This window comes from Pagrus major, chromosome 5 (genome assembly GCF_040436345.1).
Source record: "Pagrus major chromosome 5, Pma_NU_1.0".
Lineage (NCBI taxonomy): Eukaryota > Metazoa > Chordata > Actinopteri > Spariformes > Sparidae > Pagrus > Pagrus major.
Window position 1 is genome coordinate 30,713,549 of NC_133219.1, and position 17,349 is coordinate 30,730,897.

General features: G+C 38.4%; 1 protein-coding gene across 4 annotated transcripts in view; it reads right to left on the minus strand.

Annotated features, from left to right (window-relative positions):
• The window catches only part of gpat2 (glycerol-3-phosphate acyltransferase 2, mitochondrial), a 112,983-nt gene extending 107,444 nt beyond the window's left edge, over positions 1 to 5,539 (minus strand). For 3 of the 4 annotated variants that reach the window (XM_073466364.1, XM_073466366.1, XM_073466363.1), the window contains exons 1-2: positions 5,463 to 5,539; positions 5,247 to 5,340 (exon numbers count right to left, since the gene is read on the minus strand). The gene's annotated coding sequence lies outside the window, so the exon portion shown is untranslated. Of the gene's footprint in view, positions 1 to 5,246; positions 5,341 to 5,462 lie in introns of those variants that run through there. The other variant, XM_073466365.1, reaches the window with a different exon arrangement.
• Between the last annotated feature and the right edge of the window lie 11,810 nt (positions 5,540 to 17,349).

Genomic DNA, 17,349 nt, shown 5'->3' on the forward strand with positions numbered 1-17,349 from the left:
TAACCTCTCAGCCTTGACTAGGTCATTGCTGCAGCAGTGAGCAACATCACACTATGATGCTCATTTTAAAAACATAGCTAATGTTGTGATGCTGTTATAAATATAGTGGATACTGCAGCAGGCTGGTGCCAATTGACAATCATATCATCAATCGACAAATAAAGAGGAGATTGATGAACTGAGGTTGATTCACTGATTAAACTATTTAGAACAAATATCGTCCAATAAATACCAGTGGCCAATCAATATTATAATAGTATTTGAAAAGAGTTTCGAAGATGTAGTTTATGCACACCTGAGGGTAAGGAAGGCAAAAAATTAAGTAAGCAAAGACGGATGATTTAATATTCCATATTCTTTTACTTCTCCTTCTTCTGCTTCTGTGTTTATTGATGGATTACAAACAAACTTTTAAGGTGCAAACAGCAACCTACTGTGTCAGAGTTTGCAAAATGTTGTGCTTGTTAAGTACATGAAAGCAATTTGGCTTCGTATTACCAGCTCTATTTATTGGTTAGAATTTCACCATTACCGACAAATACCCGATAATTTAAATTTCCCAATATCAGGTTGATCATGCATCTCTAATTTATGTTAAATGTATTTATGAAATGTATGAAAATCCTAATGGGTCTGCTGCAGTAATCAGCACGAATTTTCCTGCATAAACATGTGTTTTACATATTGAACTGGATACACCGTACAGTCTAAGTTCTGATCCCTGTTGGAGAATTTGAAAATGTGATTGAGGGATCCTCTGTCACGGCATCAGTTATCACTCAGCTCTCTCTACTTGTTACTATTAGAAACTGCTGTGAAGTCACTTTTGGGGAAAAAATTATGAACATATTAATATTAATCAGCACGAGTCATGCTGCCTTTTGACTTTGTTTTGATTAATCAATCAACAGACACACATGATACATGCTATCCAACATAAACAGACACCATTTTTGTCTCTGTTTGTTCTCAGTCGTGAGGCAAGTTAACATAATAAATTGCTCAATTTCTGATTATAAAATATCTACTGTATATTAACTAAACAAAGCTTGTTGTGAATTTTATCCTTGAATAAACATATCCAGAGGCAGCGTGTAAGCTACATACATGTCCTGTTTCCCACACTTTGAGAAGGTGATCTCACATTGTTTTTGATGACTATCCATTATACACTGTGGTACACTGCTAAAGGGATTTTTAATTGTCAATAAGGTGTTAGAAGCAGTAACACCAAAGTCAGTCAGGACCTGAGATGAGTCAGTTTCTATTGACAAGCTGATTAAATGTTCCTGACAACTATAGATGCCAGCTCTATTGAACATATGTTGTTTGTGTCCATACCACACAAGCCTATGTGTACAGAAATATGAGATGTATGGTTGAGAAAAACCCTTCCTGTATTTATTTTCTTTTTCTGAGGCTACTTATTTCGTCCGGTCAGATCCTACTCAAAATATTAATATAGCATGTATACACTAGACGCTGTCATATGTCAATGTTTTGAAAAATATCTCCATGAAGTAGCAGCACAACCCATCAGAGAGGAAGCATATCTCAAGGATTTATACTCCCAGTTGTTCTGCACACAGGAAGTAAATGTATATATCTACAGATTTATAGGGAGAAGAGGGAAATAAAATTCCAGTATCGTTGCATTACAGCATACATGTGGGAGAAAGGGATCCCTCCAGAGCATCTAACTCATATGAAATACACCTTCATCTCCACTGAATCCAGGCAAGAATTACCTAATTTCTCTATTCTCAATACCTGAAAAAAAGAGTATAATAACAGTGATAATCATCATTATGTTACTCTGTAATAACCCTGTTAAACTGTGTTTGCAGTGGTCAGTTTGTAGCCTTGTCAAAGCTCTGTACACCCACATATCTGTAGGTGTGCTGGGCTCAGTTACCTTGGCTGACAAACATCATTTGGATCCCAAAGGCATCCATTCTTCCCTGTTACTTGACTAGGGCGCTTACTAGAAAAGATCAATTGTTTGACTGTACACAGCAGAGGTTGTGACAGCCCTCCTAATAAGCATTGCGTTAAAGCAGCTGAATTTAATGCACGCAGCAAGAGGGCATTTAACTAACTGGCTCCAATATTGAAATAGTTTTTTATAGTAATTAGGGTGATTTAAGTACTGCATGAATTCAAATTTAATGCCATTTGGAGCACACTTTTTTGTGATTTTTTTCTCCCTACCCAATATTAATTACAGTCCAATTAAATATTTGCTGTTTAATCATCTTGTCAGTACCCTGATAATTAGGTCCCGTACAAAGAGACACCAAATGCTTTCAGCTTGACCTCTGAGTACTTTTACATTCCTGGTATTGAATTTCATCCGCTCTGCATGCAATGTCAGTTCTGTGGAGTCTAATAGCAGCAGTTGCAATTTCAACCACCAGTAAGCTGTTAATCTAGGTTGTGGGCTGTCTTCAGATATTTAGATTTTATGTGTTGTAAGATGGGGAAGATGTTGTCTACTACAAAATGCCTGCTATGTACTGGCACTGGCTCAAAAACTGCCCAGAGTGATAAGTAGTAGGAGTATGATTCTACTTAACTAAATTCTCCTTCCTCCTTAAATAGTGCTGTCTGAAAATGACTGACAGTGACATTAAAGTACTTTTAAATATTTACTTTTATGCCTTTTAATATTCATCCTCACAAGATCCCTGACTGATGTGTTTTTTCTTCAATCGTGCCATTTGGTGCAGACTTATGACTTGATTTAAGGTGTCATAATGAAATTTTCATTATTTATGATTTCATGGCAGCCGGGATAAAACTGACACAGATGGCCCTATGTAGGAGAAACACTGATGTCAGTGTTGATTCCCTAATCTCCTAAGTCACTTTCACCAAATGTGACTTGAGTTTTTAATTTACATATCAGTTCTACCAAATCACTGAATTATTAAATCACTTAAGCACATTTGGTTTGCATGTTCATTTTTCACATTAAGACTATTTTGCTTACTGCTAGTTACTAAGTGTTAGTGCTGGACATCACCTATTTCCATAATTTCCATAAATGTTTTGTATTTCTATCACTACAGATATAAATGACACTCAAGTTAGGAGTGCAAGTCGATTTTTATACTATTCTGCATGAACAGAAACCAGTGGTAACCTTAAAATAGAAGGAAAACTTAACATGTGTTTTGGAAAATGGTCAGCAGTAAGTATGTGCAATTTGTAATTAATTTGTTGAAACATGCAAATCGTAATCCAATCAAATCACCACTAGTGAGCAGGGGTTACAGCACATTCTGGAAATATTAAGGAAGCTAAATTTGCATTACATGAACTAGTTCAAAACAGCCCCTGGTGAAAGAGAAACCGCCCCAGAACTTATCTGTCTTATGTCATAGCTCAAAAAAGTTTGGTTCTAGACTCAAAACTTCTGTAATTTTTTCTTACAGTGCAATTTCAGTCAAGCTGAAACTGCTGCAAAAAAGAGATCGAGTTCAGACATCTGGCGATATCAGAGAGTTGTTCAGTCTACACACAATAGTCTGATACTTTGACATAATTCTGTCACAGTATCAGTGTTTCTTTCGACCATTCCTCTCAGCCGAATGCAGTTTTACGTGACACAAAAATCCAATAGCGTGCCATCTTACAGCCTGGCTTAACTCAGTTGAAGTATAAGAGGAGGGAGGTGGAAAAACACAGTGGTCAAGGAGTAGTGATAAAATGCTGACGTGTGACAGCAAGACAACTCTGGAGGAACTGGACAGTAAGATCTCTCAGACGAGCTCTGTGAGGCCAGGCCTCAGTCACCTACAGTACATCCTCCTCCACCAGGGGCCTACACATTATTGATAAGACTACAATGTTCATGAGCCAAGACAGTTTTAAAGATGATTAATCCACATCAAGTTATTTCATTCCAAGTCATTCTCTTTAATAATTAAAACCTTGTTAAGTAATTAATAAAAACGTGTTTTTCTTCTCACGTGCGGTTGTTATCACAGGAATCTCCCATGATAGCGGCTCCTTAGTAATAATTTAGATTTTTTTCCGATCTGGTTTGAGGTGAATAAGTCATGTTAAGATACCCTTAAACCACACTGTTTTAAAAGGCCTAAACACTACGCTGTTCACCCAATATGGATGTGAACAGCCTTAAAGTTTAAAGTCAGGAATGTAATGTAAAAGACATTGTCTCTTTTCAAATTCATTATGCTGATATACAGAGCTGAAACAAAGAATAACACATCACTGTCCTAATACTTTCTCCTGACTGTATTGCAAATCACAAATGATTAGACTGGAGAGAAGCATTCACTTTAAACATCTGGACTAAAACTTCATGCCAATATTTATCTGTATTGTAACCAGGATTTCCCACAGGGTATTGTAGACAAGGCATAGTGAATAGCCAGTATTACTGAATGCCTAAGTTAACATCAGCAGAAATTATTACATTTTAATGAAATAAAATATGAAGCTTGGAGGAAAAAGACCTGAGGTGCTCTGTCAAAAATGGGAATTGGCCAAGAAAGTTACAATCAGTGTATCTCTAAGCAAAATAAAAATAACTTCCTACATATCTGACACAATTCACACCTTTGGTATGCAATGTATACACTAGTATCTGCATCCTAAAATACAAAGCTGAAGTAATTTTACATAGAGTATTTATTTAGCCTTGTCGTTAAAGGGGAATTGCTGTTTTTTACAACCTGGACCTTATTTCTAGCATAAAATACGATCATTTACTCACCCAGATAACTTTGGTGTCATTTGGAGTCGTTCGGACGAAATTAGATCCAGTGGAGCGCCGCGTATATCCATATAACCCATCCATATATCCATATAATTTAATCAAAGTGTGATACAGCCCTAGGTGCTGTACAACAGCGCTAACCCTTACCCAACTTGAACCAGGAGAGGGATGTGCTAGCTACAGTAAAGCTAGCAGTTAGCATACAAGCACCAATACCCATCATAGACATAGTTTGTCAAGGCACAAGAGCCACGCTAGTAATTAATATACCTGACAAATAAACAAAGTTGAGGAACAAAGAACGAGCTATAGCAAAATACTATGGTGACAGCATTTCTAATAACCAAACGCAGAGAGCTCATACTGAAGTTGGTTTGGCTTTGTAGCTAACTCACAGCTAACGTTTTAGCATGTTTTTGCCCAGTTAATTAGCTACAAACACAACAGCCTATGGCGCATTTTACCCTGACAGTTACAGAACGAAAGCGGCTGTACTTACCAACTAAATTAGCTTTTGTCCGAACAGTAGAAATCCAGCGTGTAAACATCTGTCCACCTGTCTGATGGCGCGCTCCCGGCTCCTCCCGTGGCACCTGTTAGCAATCAAGCAGCCGATTGAGTCCCTGATAGCACAACCCACGCTACAGTGACGTTCCCTGTTTCAGTGACGACGGAGCACTTTCAAACGCGCACAAGGTCGTTTAACAACATTTACCAAAGTTTGGATGATGTTTACGAGATCCTCTCTCCGTCAGGGTAAACTATTCAGTGTGCTGCAGTTACTTAATATAGGAAAGGTTTTTAGTTTGTTTACTTATTTATTTGACCCTTTCCCAAGTTGTGTCTCTGAATCCAAAATGGCTGCCGGAAGTGATTTATCATCTTGCTGACATGAACGCAAGTTCAAAATGTCATTTGATAACACTCATTTTTACTGGATACACTGGTGTTAATTTATGTTTCTGTTGTACATAGTAATAATACGTTTATATTTATAATGTGGTATTAGCTTAAAGAAATTCAACATGCATCAAGGCATAAGTACGGAAGCCCTAAAGGGCCATGCATTCATACATTTTATTTCCTCCATTTTCCCGTGATAACGAGTTAATTTCATTTGTTTTCTCGAGATCTCGAGTTATTATCTCGAAATAACAACTGCCGTTTTCCCGAGATAAGGGGATAATTTTCTTGAGATCTCGAGATAATGAAACTTTGTTTTCCCGAGATAACGATATAATTAATTCGAGATCTCGAGATAATGACTGTGATATGATAGGCCTGAGATTATGGAGACGCCCGGGACCTCGTAGCTGGTCAGCTATGTAGTTAACGGCGACATCAGGCTCACTTTGATTGCGCCGCCGATATAGCTGAAGCCTTGCTAACCGTCTTTTTAGATAATGCACACTAATGTGTATATTATCTGTAAGAGCAAGGCATAATGCTATTTCAGCCTGTGTCAGGCCTTGATTGAAAAGATATGTGACGCGGTGATCGATATGCTCCTGCTCCTCTGACATTGCTACACTGACTGATGTTTCCTGCAATGATTTAATATACTACACTATCGTTTTGTTTTCTCAAGATCTCGAATTAATTATATCGTTATCACAGGAAAACAAAGTTTCGTTATCTCGAGATCTCGAGAAAATTATCCCGTTATCTCGGGAAAACGGCAGTTGTTATTTCGAGATAATAACTCGAGATCTCGGGAAAACAAAGTTTTGTTATCTCGAGATCTCGAGAAAATTATCCCGTTATCTCGGGAAAACAGAGGAAATAAAATGTATGAATGCATGACCCTTTAGGGCTTCCGTACATAAGGTCAAATGGAGTACCACCTTAATAATCTGCCCGGCGATAACACAGCTACCACTATTTCAGGAGCTTTCAAACTTTTCTGATGACCTTGAGTTGGGTTTCTTCCTTTCTTTAGAATTTGCTTATCAAAAACACATTTTCATGGCAACACATGATTATAAACAGAGGACCATTCTTCTGCAATCATTCAGATTGCCCATAAATTGAAATAAAAGTTGGCCGTTATCATAAAAATTGCTTGATCTTTTTCTCTTGTTCATGGGCCTATCTTGCTTTTTTCTTATGTTTTACTATTTTGCTATCCCTTTTGCTGCTGTAATAATACAAATCCCCATTGTAGGACTAATAAAGAATATTTCTTATCTTATAAGTCCTGCACAACATAGATAAATAATATCTCCATATCTCCAATATATATATATATATATATATGTATATATATATATATATATATATATATATATATATATATATATATATATATATATATATATGATGAATCAATGTTATAATGTCAAGGTTTCCTATGATTTGAAGTGATTTTCTTGATGTCTTATTAGAGTGGCCTTACTCACCTTCCAGCATGACTTTTACCCCATGACGACCAAATGTTAGACTGGAGCCCGATGTGAAGATCTTGATCTTAAGTGGAGTTCGGTCACTTTGTTGTTTGAGTTCCACTAACAACCCTATCTTTGACCCAGCGGCTTTAAACAGGGTAGGTCACCAAGCCAAGGCAGATAAACTGCTTGTCTAAAGGGGAGTCGAAGAGAATAGGGCCAGACAGATAAGAGAATCCCAGACAACTGACTCATCTCAAATACAGAAGCACAGAAGCTGTAAAGCCAAGACAATAAACAACTAAAGTACGGGACCTTTAGCTGCCAATAGAATAATAAGAGAATGAATCTAACTTGACTGAATGGTAAGCCTCGACATTCTCTGTGAGTATAAATCCTGTCTGTAATGCTGTAGTGTATTACTGAGCCAGTTTAAACAGATGGGGAAGGCCAAGCTGCACACAGTCGACTGCACACAACATCAAGCATTCGGTGCATCTCAAATCTCTCTTTGCCCCATTTAATGAGAAGATAGTTGTTCCCAAGACACCTGGGGAAAAATTTTCTCCATTGCAGGCGCAAACAAGTATTGACCAGGCATTGATTTGATATTCATCCAAGGTAATTTTACTGATTAATGATGAATACACGTTAATCAGTGCAATCACCTGGAGTGAGCCATAAAAGTCAAAAATTAATTTAATTTTTCCTCTCTGACATTAAAACCGATGCTGCGTCTGCAGTGTCCTTTGGATGAGACACAGGTGTTTCCTGTAGAGGGAGCTTTTTCAGTTTAAATGGACTAAATGATGCCGTTACAAAACATAACAAAACACTGACAAAATGTCATTATCAGATGCATAAGGTGAAAGGTAAAAATACAACATTGACATAATATCACCTTATAAAGTAGTTATTTTGAAAATGTTAGCAATCATTTATCATTTGCACATCCAACAGATGTGGTCCAACATTAGCATTTATTTGGAGTCATGTCGAATAAGTCCAATATTCACTCTCCTTTTAGCTCTGTTTCGATCTCTGCCAAGCCCTGAGAAAAACATCTGCCCCCTCAGCTGCTATTTGGTCAATAGTGTTCACCATCTTGTTGCTTACTTTAACTGCCTGCTAATTGGTGCTGGACAACTACTATACACGAATCAGGGAGATAACTGGAAGTTGACAGGTCGACTCACAACGGTGACTCTCTGGTTTCATCATTATGAAGAACCACTTTCTCATATGCATAATTGCAGCTTTAAGTAATTCACTATAAAGGCCAAGGTAAAGGGTTTGTGCAAGAAAAAATGTGTTAAGTAAATAGGACTATTCGATGTTACCATTTCATGTTGATCATCAAGTAGATACAGTCGGGCAAGGCTGGCATTTTGGATGAAAAATTAACGTGACATTTAGTTCCCTGGGTGTGCATGCCTGCTTTTTTGATTGGCTGTAAGGTGAAATGAGAGCTTGGGCTATTTCAGCGATGACAGAACTCTTCTTTTCCACTTCACCACACTTTTTTTCTTTAATTCGTGGGGTGAAGTGGAAGCAAACGCTTATCCCTCCATCACACACAACTGCCCATCCTGCTGGAATTGATGATTTACTGTCACATCTTATCACAGAAATATAGCAAGACCCATATTCTCATGATTAATGATGTTTTTTCTAATAACATCTTTATTGTGGGCGTGGAAATGTCACAAGATTTTAAAGCCAAGTGTTGTGTGTCTCTCAACTTACTGATCATTGCAGACACATCACAGACCAAATCAGACTCACCATATATGCTTTGAACATCTTTAATTAGTATCTATCGCCTGTGGGTGTTCATCTGCACCCTATGCATGATGTCAATAAAGTATTTAGTGTACTTTCAGCCAGGCAGAATACTGAGATAATTAGGCATCCACCCACTATGAATCGTACAGAGGGCACACGTGTACACAAAGCTAGATTGGTACAAGATGAGCCTTTACGAGACGTATCAGGATGTATTTAGTGTGATAATTGCCTGAAACAAAATAAACATTGGCACAAACATGCCACAAGACAAAATTACCTTCGAGTTACGGGATTCAGGAGACGCAATGCACCAGTGTGATTAAATCTGGTGACACCATTAATGTGGAAGGCTTGTCTCCTGCTACGTCAGGCGTTAGAGGATGACTCTTCAATTGCGTGCTTTGTATTCACCGGGGCTCAGCTGATTTCAGACTCGGTATGCATCAGTAGGCTCGCTGGCCTGTTGGTCTGCGGCTGCAGCTGGATGAGAGCTCGACACAGATACTTTTGCAGCTAAAGAAAAGTACCACTTCTAATGTGACTGTTGTTCTCTGTGCGTCCCAGCACGAGTGTGAGACAGAGATTCCCACATTCTCCTTGCCATAAGCACCAATAGATGCCAACTGGTTTTGGCTCTGTCTTGTGTTTCATTATTGTTCATTCCATCACTCAGTGGTCACGATGCTCGATAAGTAATCTAGAGAATTTCTCTGCTGTCCATCAGTAACTCCCATCACTAACAAATTACCCTCCGCTCTCCTGGCTCCACTCTCGTCTCTGATCAGATAGTTAGCTGCTTCTGTCGTCTGGTATGCAAAGATGACCACAGGTGGAGAAGATCTGCCCTGAACTATCATAAACTAACCCTAATATTCCAGTATGTATTATACTGGAATAAGTTAAATGTCTTTAAAGCCTAATTACAACATGTTGATGTATCACCCACCTACGATGCAGTGCTGAGTTCCCTCCCCAGACAGCTTAACAACCATTCACACCTGGGCTCACCTAGCCCTAGCAACCCACACCAAGGCTGGTTAAGTCAACGACCCACAAGTGGTCCTAATGACTCTGAAACTCAGAGCTCACACATGTCCTTAAAGGACACTCCCACACAGAGTTTAAAAGCCTGCAACTCCCCTCTAGTTAGTTAGAACTGAAGAAGCCTCTTGGATTAACAGGAGTAATGTACAAGCAAGTATGTGAACAACTATGTTCGCGATGCAGCGGGTTGTCTACGCAAATGCGTGGCTCAAAAGCAAGTATAGTATCTCCGGCCTTAGCCACTGAGTGACATCACTGGAGCGATTTATCAGCTGACATGCAGCTTCCTCTGGAGCCACAAAATATTTTACACTACTTTTTTCACATATGCAGTGGTTCTCCCCAAGACCTGTAAACACACTTTAATGTGTAAAACTTGTGGAGTTTCCCTTTAAGAAGATCATACATAAAACATGAGCACACACACTAACACTGCTGTATGTCTGAGGCAGGGATATAAGTGCCATTCTGTGTATTTATATTTGTAGTCTGGTGTTGGTGTCCTGAGGTGACAGAAAAGTGTACATAGAAAAGTCTGTCACTCAAGTAAATTGTTCAATTTCGCTCAGGAATATAGTTGTGTGTTTTTATCATATTTTTTTATTCATACAGTTTAGAGTTACAGGGACATTGCACTTTGATAACATTTCTGTAAATGTGCCAGTTTAGCCATCCTGGCCAATTTTCAACTGAAATCCCTAGCAGGTGTCACAACAGCTACAATAGACACATAAGATACATTAAAACAAAACAGCTGTATAAAAGCACAGATAAGGCACAGTTTCAAAGTACTACTGGATTGTCTCTTAGCCATGATTTTAAATTGACTTTAAATGAGCAATATGTTTCACAAATTCTAATAAGTGATGGCAGACTGTTCCATTTATTAGCTGCTCTCACTGAAAAAGACAGAACGTCATTTTGTTCCTGAGTGAGTTTTTCTGTAGGTTTACAATGTGAAAGTCCTCACAGTACCCCACAACTTTATTCTATCAAGGTACCAACCATTAACCCACGGGATATTTAGGATTATTCACCTACTAAGAGCACTAAGTGTCCATGTAATTTTAATATAAATGGCTTTATTTGAGCTGCATTTAGTCTCCTCCTGTCGTGTTTGATGGTTGCATTCCTTGTCTGATGTGTTTTATTTATTTTTAAACTGAAACCGTTATACTGTATTGGCCACATCTCTCTTGGAAAAGAGATTTCAATCTCAAGGGATGTTCTGGTTAAATAAATGCTAAGAAAAGTGAAAAAAAGAGAAAAAAAAGAAAGAAAAAAACAACATGGCTGATGGTGTTGATGGCCTTGTCACCCCATCCCATAAAAGAAAACACTATATTTAGAAGTAAGACTGTGTCCGGTAGTTAACAAATGTCACTTAGACCCTCAAGGGAAGGATCAGATGAATATCATTGGTTCTCCCTTGTGTGATGTCACACTTTCTTTAAAATATATACTGTTGGTAGTATAATCCACTCTAAACTACACAAATCTTGTCTTTAAGCTGAGAGGGGATTTTTTTTTGTCTCTACTCTGCAGTATTCAGGAAAAACCACATCTCGTAAAATGGCTTTGACATTTGACATTCAACATTACCAAATGACTGGCATGGGAACATTGCATGTGCACTTCAACATCCAGGAATAAGCGTTACCCTTTTCTGGAATATGGTTTTCAGAGTGTTATCTACTTGGTACAGGGAGGCTTACAGGAAATATTCATCTTAAACATCTCACATGACCTGTCTCAGAAATCTTCCAGCACATGATAGATAGAAAACGAGGGTTTGCTGTCTTTGTAGTCGGACTGTGAGGGATGATAGATGATAGATTTCAGAAATATTCAGGCGTCAACACAGAATGCTGCTATAAATTCCTGCAGAATGGAGCTAGTTCATCTCGCTTCCATGTCAAAACCCTTTTTAGGCATTGTGGAATAATGTGATAACATAATATTCAGTGCTGTAAGCATAAAAGTAGCCACATAAAAAATAGATGAATGTATGTGTTGGTTGAGTGCTTTATGAGTAGAAAAGACCACATCTGAGACCTTTTTCCTCGAAAATGAAGCAAAAGATTACCTATGCTGTGTTAGTCCACTGTCTGTACTATCTTTGTCTGTTAGCCTCATCTTGTTTTTCAAAGTGAACCAAAAAATGATGATGTAAAAAAAAATACTGTGAAAAGCTTTGAAACCCTAACAGAGATTCTTGATACAAAACCCCAAACAAAGATTGAGTGTTGAGACTGTGATAAGAAATAAATGGCTCTTTCTCTTTGCTATGCTGAATGCTGTCCTCCTGTTAGTCACATGGAGCCCTTAATCCACGCTTAATAATGAGAGGCCAACCACTGAAATCCGTCCCTGTTAGCGCTTCAAAGCAGAGGGGAGAAACTGTGAGATGATGCCAGGAAACTAAGGTCAGCGGCCTCATTTATCAAATGGAGTTATGGTTAAATTTCTTCTTATGTAATGAAGTGAGGAGAAACCCACAATCAGGCGGCGAACGTATTTATAAAAATCTTGTTTTAAAAGCTGTTGCTGTATTTTGAAAAACAAAAAATCAGACAAGGTTGGCTGAATTCTGTTCTAGTTCATTCTGGCCTTCTGCAAAAGTTCATATAATTTATGCCATCGTTATTGTCATGCATTATCTGTTAAAGGTGGGTGAAAATTCATAACCAAAACCTTTTAGTTTTGTTTAAGAGTAGGACATTTTAGAAAAGATGCTTATTCGTCTTCTTGCCGAGAGTTAGTTGAAAGATCGATGCGCTCTCTGTCTCCACGCTCAGCCTGAAGCTGGGGCCAGGAGAAATTAGCTTAGTAGCTTAGCATAAAGACTGGAAACAGGGGGAAACAGCTAGCCTGGCTCTGTCCAGAGTTAAAAGAATCTGCCAAACAGGACTCTAAAGCTCGCTAACTCACACATTATATGTCTTTTGTTTAATGGGGTGACAACAAAACTTTGGGGATTTTTTGCCAACAACCACCTGTAAAACCATGACATGTCAATTCTACTTACTGTTTTTGTACTGAATAAACAAACAAGATATAACATGAGCTTTAGTGGAGCTAAAATACTATATACAATAAAATGCTTAAAGCTATATAATAAAACACTGAGGTAGAAGAGAAAAGGTAAGAGGAACATAAGGTGCGAGTGGATAAGGTGCAGTATTTACAGTAATAATAATTTAAAGCGCATTATTTGAGTGTTTTGGAGTGAGCGTTATGGAGTCTGATGGCACCAGGAAGGAATGATTTCCTGTGCCGTTCCTTCAGGCAGTGGGGTTGAATGAGTCTGTTGCTGAAGTTGCTCTTAAGCTTGTCCAGAGATTTGTGGAGGGGGTGAGAGGCATTGTCCATGATTGCCAGCAGTTTTGCCAGCATCCTGTCCTCCACCACCTCCTCCAGGGTGACAAGCTTCGAGCCAACAACAGAGTCTGCCTTCTTGATGAGTTTATTCAGTCTGTTGGCATCCTTTGCTTTGATGCCCGCACCCCAGGACACCACAGCGAAGAAGACGGTGCTCACAACAACAGACTGAAAGAACATCTGGAGCATCGGGTTGCAGACATTCAAGGACCTGAGCCTGAGCAACATTATGGAACTTTTTTAAAACCTAAAATAACAATTGCAGAATCAGGTTGATGGTACAGTGTCTTGTAATAAGGTGAATGGTGTCTCTGTCTCAGCCACTCTGCCCCCCATCACTTGTTTCTGCACTATGTAACTTCAGTGAGAGGGGAGGATCACAGCGTTATATACATGTTTACTTCAAGATACACGTTTTCAACACATAACGTTGTTATGAGTTTTGTTTGTAGTTAACACCTACATTACGTCTGACAAATTGTCACAGATCTGGGATTTGCCTATTTCTATGTAATGTTGCTTTAAAACTGTATTGTATTGCATCATATGGACTCCAGCACACACAGTTGTCTGCCATTTTGACTTAAACTCGTGATTTAATCTTTCAGTTTATTATTGTTTTAAATGATCCAACTGCTTATGTCTTTTTCGAAAATTTGAAAAAAATTGAATTAGTAAATTAGTAGTATTAGTATTTTTTTATGTGACAGCGAACATAAACATGCCTAGTAATCAGTCATAACAAGTAGCTGGCAGTGGTAGTTACATGATAAAATTCCATAAAATCTGAAATTTACACCTTTTTCACCACTTTTTCACACCATAACATACAGCACACCTGTGGGATGTGGCAAAAACAAAATACCAATTTCTACATATTGTTGCATTAGATATGATACAGGATCCTGTAACTGCCTTTTTCTCATTTAATGTTTACATATTCTAATCTAATGTTTAGCTGTATTATGAGAAAGTCTTACCAGGCTGCCATAATACACAATACACAATACTTACACACACAGAGGGGGTGTGAAGACATTCTCTGGTCAAACAAAAGATACAAGTTTTAAACACATATCACGTAAAGATATAGTTGAGCAATGGCGTCCATTGCTCAACTATATCTTTACATAGCAGAAAGTTGTTCTGCTATATTCTGCTTGTTCTGATCAATTTAACCTTTCAAAATAGGATGACATCAATCATGTAAAGAGATTGTTTTTGCTCGTGATAACACATGACAGGTCTCCTTTCAGGTGCGTGATGTACCGTTTTGGTTCAATGAAATGCTGATGAAACAAGCAATAAGAACTTCAGTGTATTTTGTCGAAACTGATGTCAAAGTAATCTCCATTCTGTATATTCACACAAAGTTCACTTCAAGTTCATACACTGAAGTTCTTTGTGTTTTCCATGGAAAGTGATTTAAGTGTGACTCGGATATCCCTTTCAGCATTTTATTGAACCAAAGAGGTACACCGTGCACCTGGAGGGAGTCTCAGAATGTAGATATCAGCAAAAACTTTACATAAAATGAAGCTTGAACGTGGTGTGAAAGATGTGCGAGCCCTGAACAGCTCGCTGTATCGACTTAAATTTGACTTATGATTATTTACAGAAGATACATTTGTAATGGAAAGTGTTCTGTCCGTTACTTAGCCTACTGTACTACTGTATATCTCAGAAAGGACACGACACTTTCACGTCCAAACAGCACATCCTGTCCCACTTCCTGTGCCAAAAGTAACACAAACACACACACACACACACACACACACACACACACACACACACACACACACACACACAGAACACATACCGTATGTGTGTCAACAAACATACTTCCTGTAACACTCTTAGTATCCTTACTGATGCTTGAGCCAAAAATGACAGGCTGTGACTGAAAATCAATGAGAATCATCTTTAGTCTATTGTTTTTGTTTAGATGCTGTCTACGATGGTGTGTGTGTGTGTGTGTTTGAGTGTGTGTGTGCCCATGTGACAGCATTCGTGTGTGTGTGTGCTGATATTCAGAAGTGTGTATCTGTTTGTGTAGTCGAGTGTTTGTCATCTGTTTCTCTATTTTAGGCCTGAGTTTGTTTCTCTTTGTGTGTGCACTGTGTTCAACTTTGACGTGTGTGTGTTTGTGTTTGCTTTAGTGTGAGGGTACGGACGTGCATGTCTGTGTGTAAGAATGAACCTTGTGCCCTTTCCATGATGGCCCGGCTAAATAAAGACACAGTGGTCGTTCCTTCTTCTTCATACTTGGCAACCTTGCTTGTGGGTCACGCACAACTGCACAGTTCATCTCATTTATTGATGTGTTGACCACCACCGTACGTTTCACAGCCTGCACATGAACTATTCAATCAGCTCATTCAGTTCTGGTGTGGCTTCACATTAGAGTTCCTGCTAGGCTTCGACTTTTCTAAGAAACACAGCTCTAATAGAGTTATTAAGGCACAGTCTGATGCTGCTCATGATAATAATGTCACAATTTTGCCTCTCGATTATTTTCTTTACCAACACCAGCAGGCACAATAATGCATCAGGGTTTATATCCATGAGAAACATGAAAGTAATTGTGTCCACAGGGAAAGCAGAAATGAGGCTCATTCCTAATTCAATGACGAGGCCACATAAAAACATTTTTCTCTCCAGCTCAGAAACTGCAAGGCTTTTATTTTGACACATCCTTTGTGCGTCAATTAGGGAACTTTTGTTGTATTGTTGAATCTGGTTAATTCAAGCTCACACACTCACACGACCACACCAGTCTGTACCTCTATGCTTTCGAGGACATAATGCTTCCTCTAAAGCTTACACTTTGAATTAGCTCAAGCAAACCCTGCAATAAAATCAGTAATGCATGGAGCCACGTCCCACTGAAATACTTAATAACTCAAAAACCTAGTCTAAAACAGATATTTCGAGGCCACATACAGTATCTTGGTAGATCAATTGAGATATTTGATGTGAATTCTTCATATTTCAGGCAATTGTGATATTGTAACTCATTTCAGTACAACAGTGCAGCGAAAATGATATTTCCTTGAGTGAATTTCCCTGTGATTATGCTGGACCACAGGAGGGCACATCATGCGTGCCAACAAGTCATGCATTATCAGTTAAAACCAGGAGTTTGTCATCAAAAACACAATAAATAGAAGAAGAGAAAGAAAACACTGAAGCTAAAACAATCAAAGGCTTAAAGGTTAAGAACTACATGTGGATTGGTAATGAATTACGGTGGCCATGAAAGGTCAAAACACAACAACATTGCATAAAACACGACAGCATGTCACAAAACACAATGAGATTCAACAAAACTTGCTAATACGTCCTGTAGCTTCATCTATTATCCTGCTTCGAGCAGAGTCATGTGAAAGTGCGGCTGTGGTCGGATAACAGAGCTCCAACAATCGTCATGGTTTGGGTGTTTTGGTCTGTTTGTTTTATTTTGTAGTTATGTCCTCTTGTGTCTTGTCTCTCCACCCACACCTCATCCCCTCCTTAATTTAGTTATTAAAGCCTGTGTCGTTCCCTCACCTTCTGTTGGTTCATTTGTTGTTCTCGTGTCTCATGTTTCTTTTTGTTGCTTCACCGGCCTGCCTGTGTGTGTGTTCTGCAATTGGGTCCTTTTTGTGTAACCTTTTTTGACCTCAGTGAGACCAGTTGTTACCAAGGCAACAGCTAATGAAGTGCTAAATAAACAATGAACAGTCTTGTAAAAAAAAGTACTCAAAAGTCATACTACTCACTCAAAAATAAAGATATCGTGTTAAAATGTTACTTTGGGAAAAGGGAAAGTCACCCTTATGAATAGTACTTGAGTAAGATATCAAACATACTTAAGTAAAAGTAAATTACACATATTTTTACATGTATGTATGTACTGTATTCTATAGGTGGACCGATTATTAGATTAAATATTATGTAGTGGAGTAAAAGTACAGTATTTGCCACCAACATCTGGTGGAATGAAAGTACAAAGTAGCAGAAAAT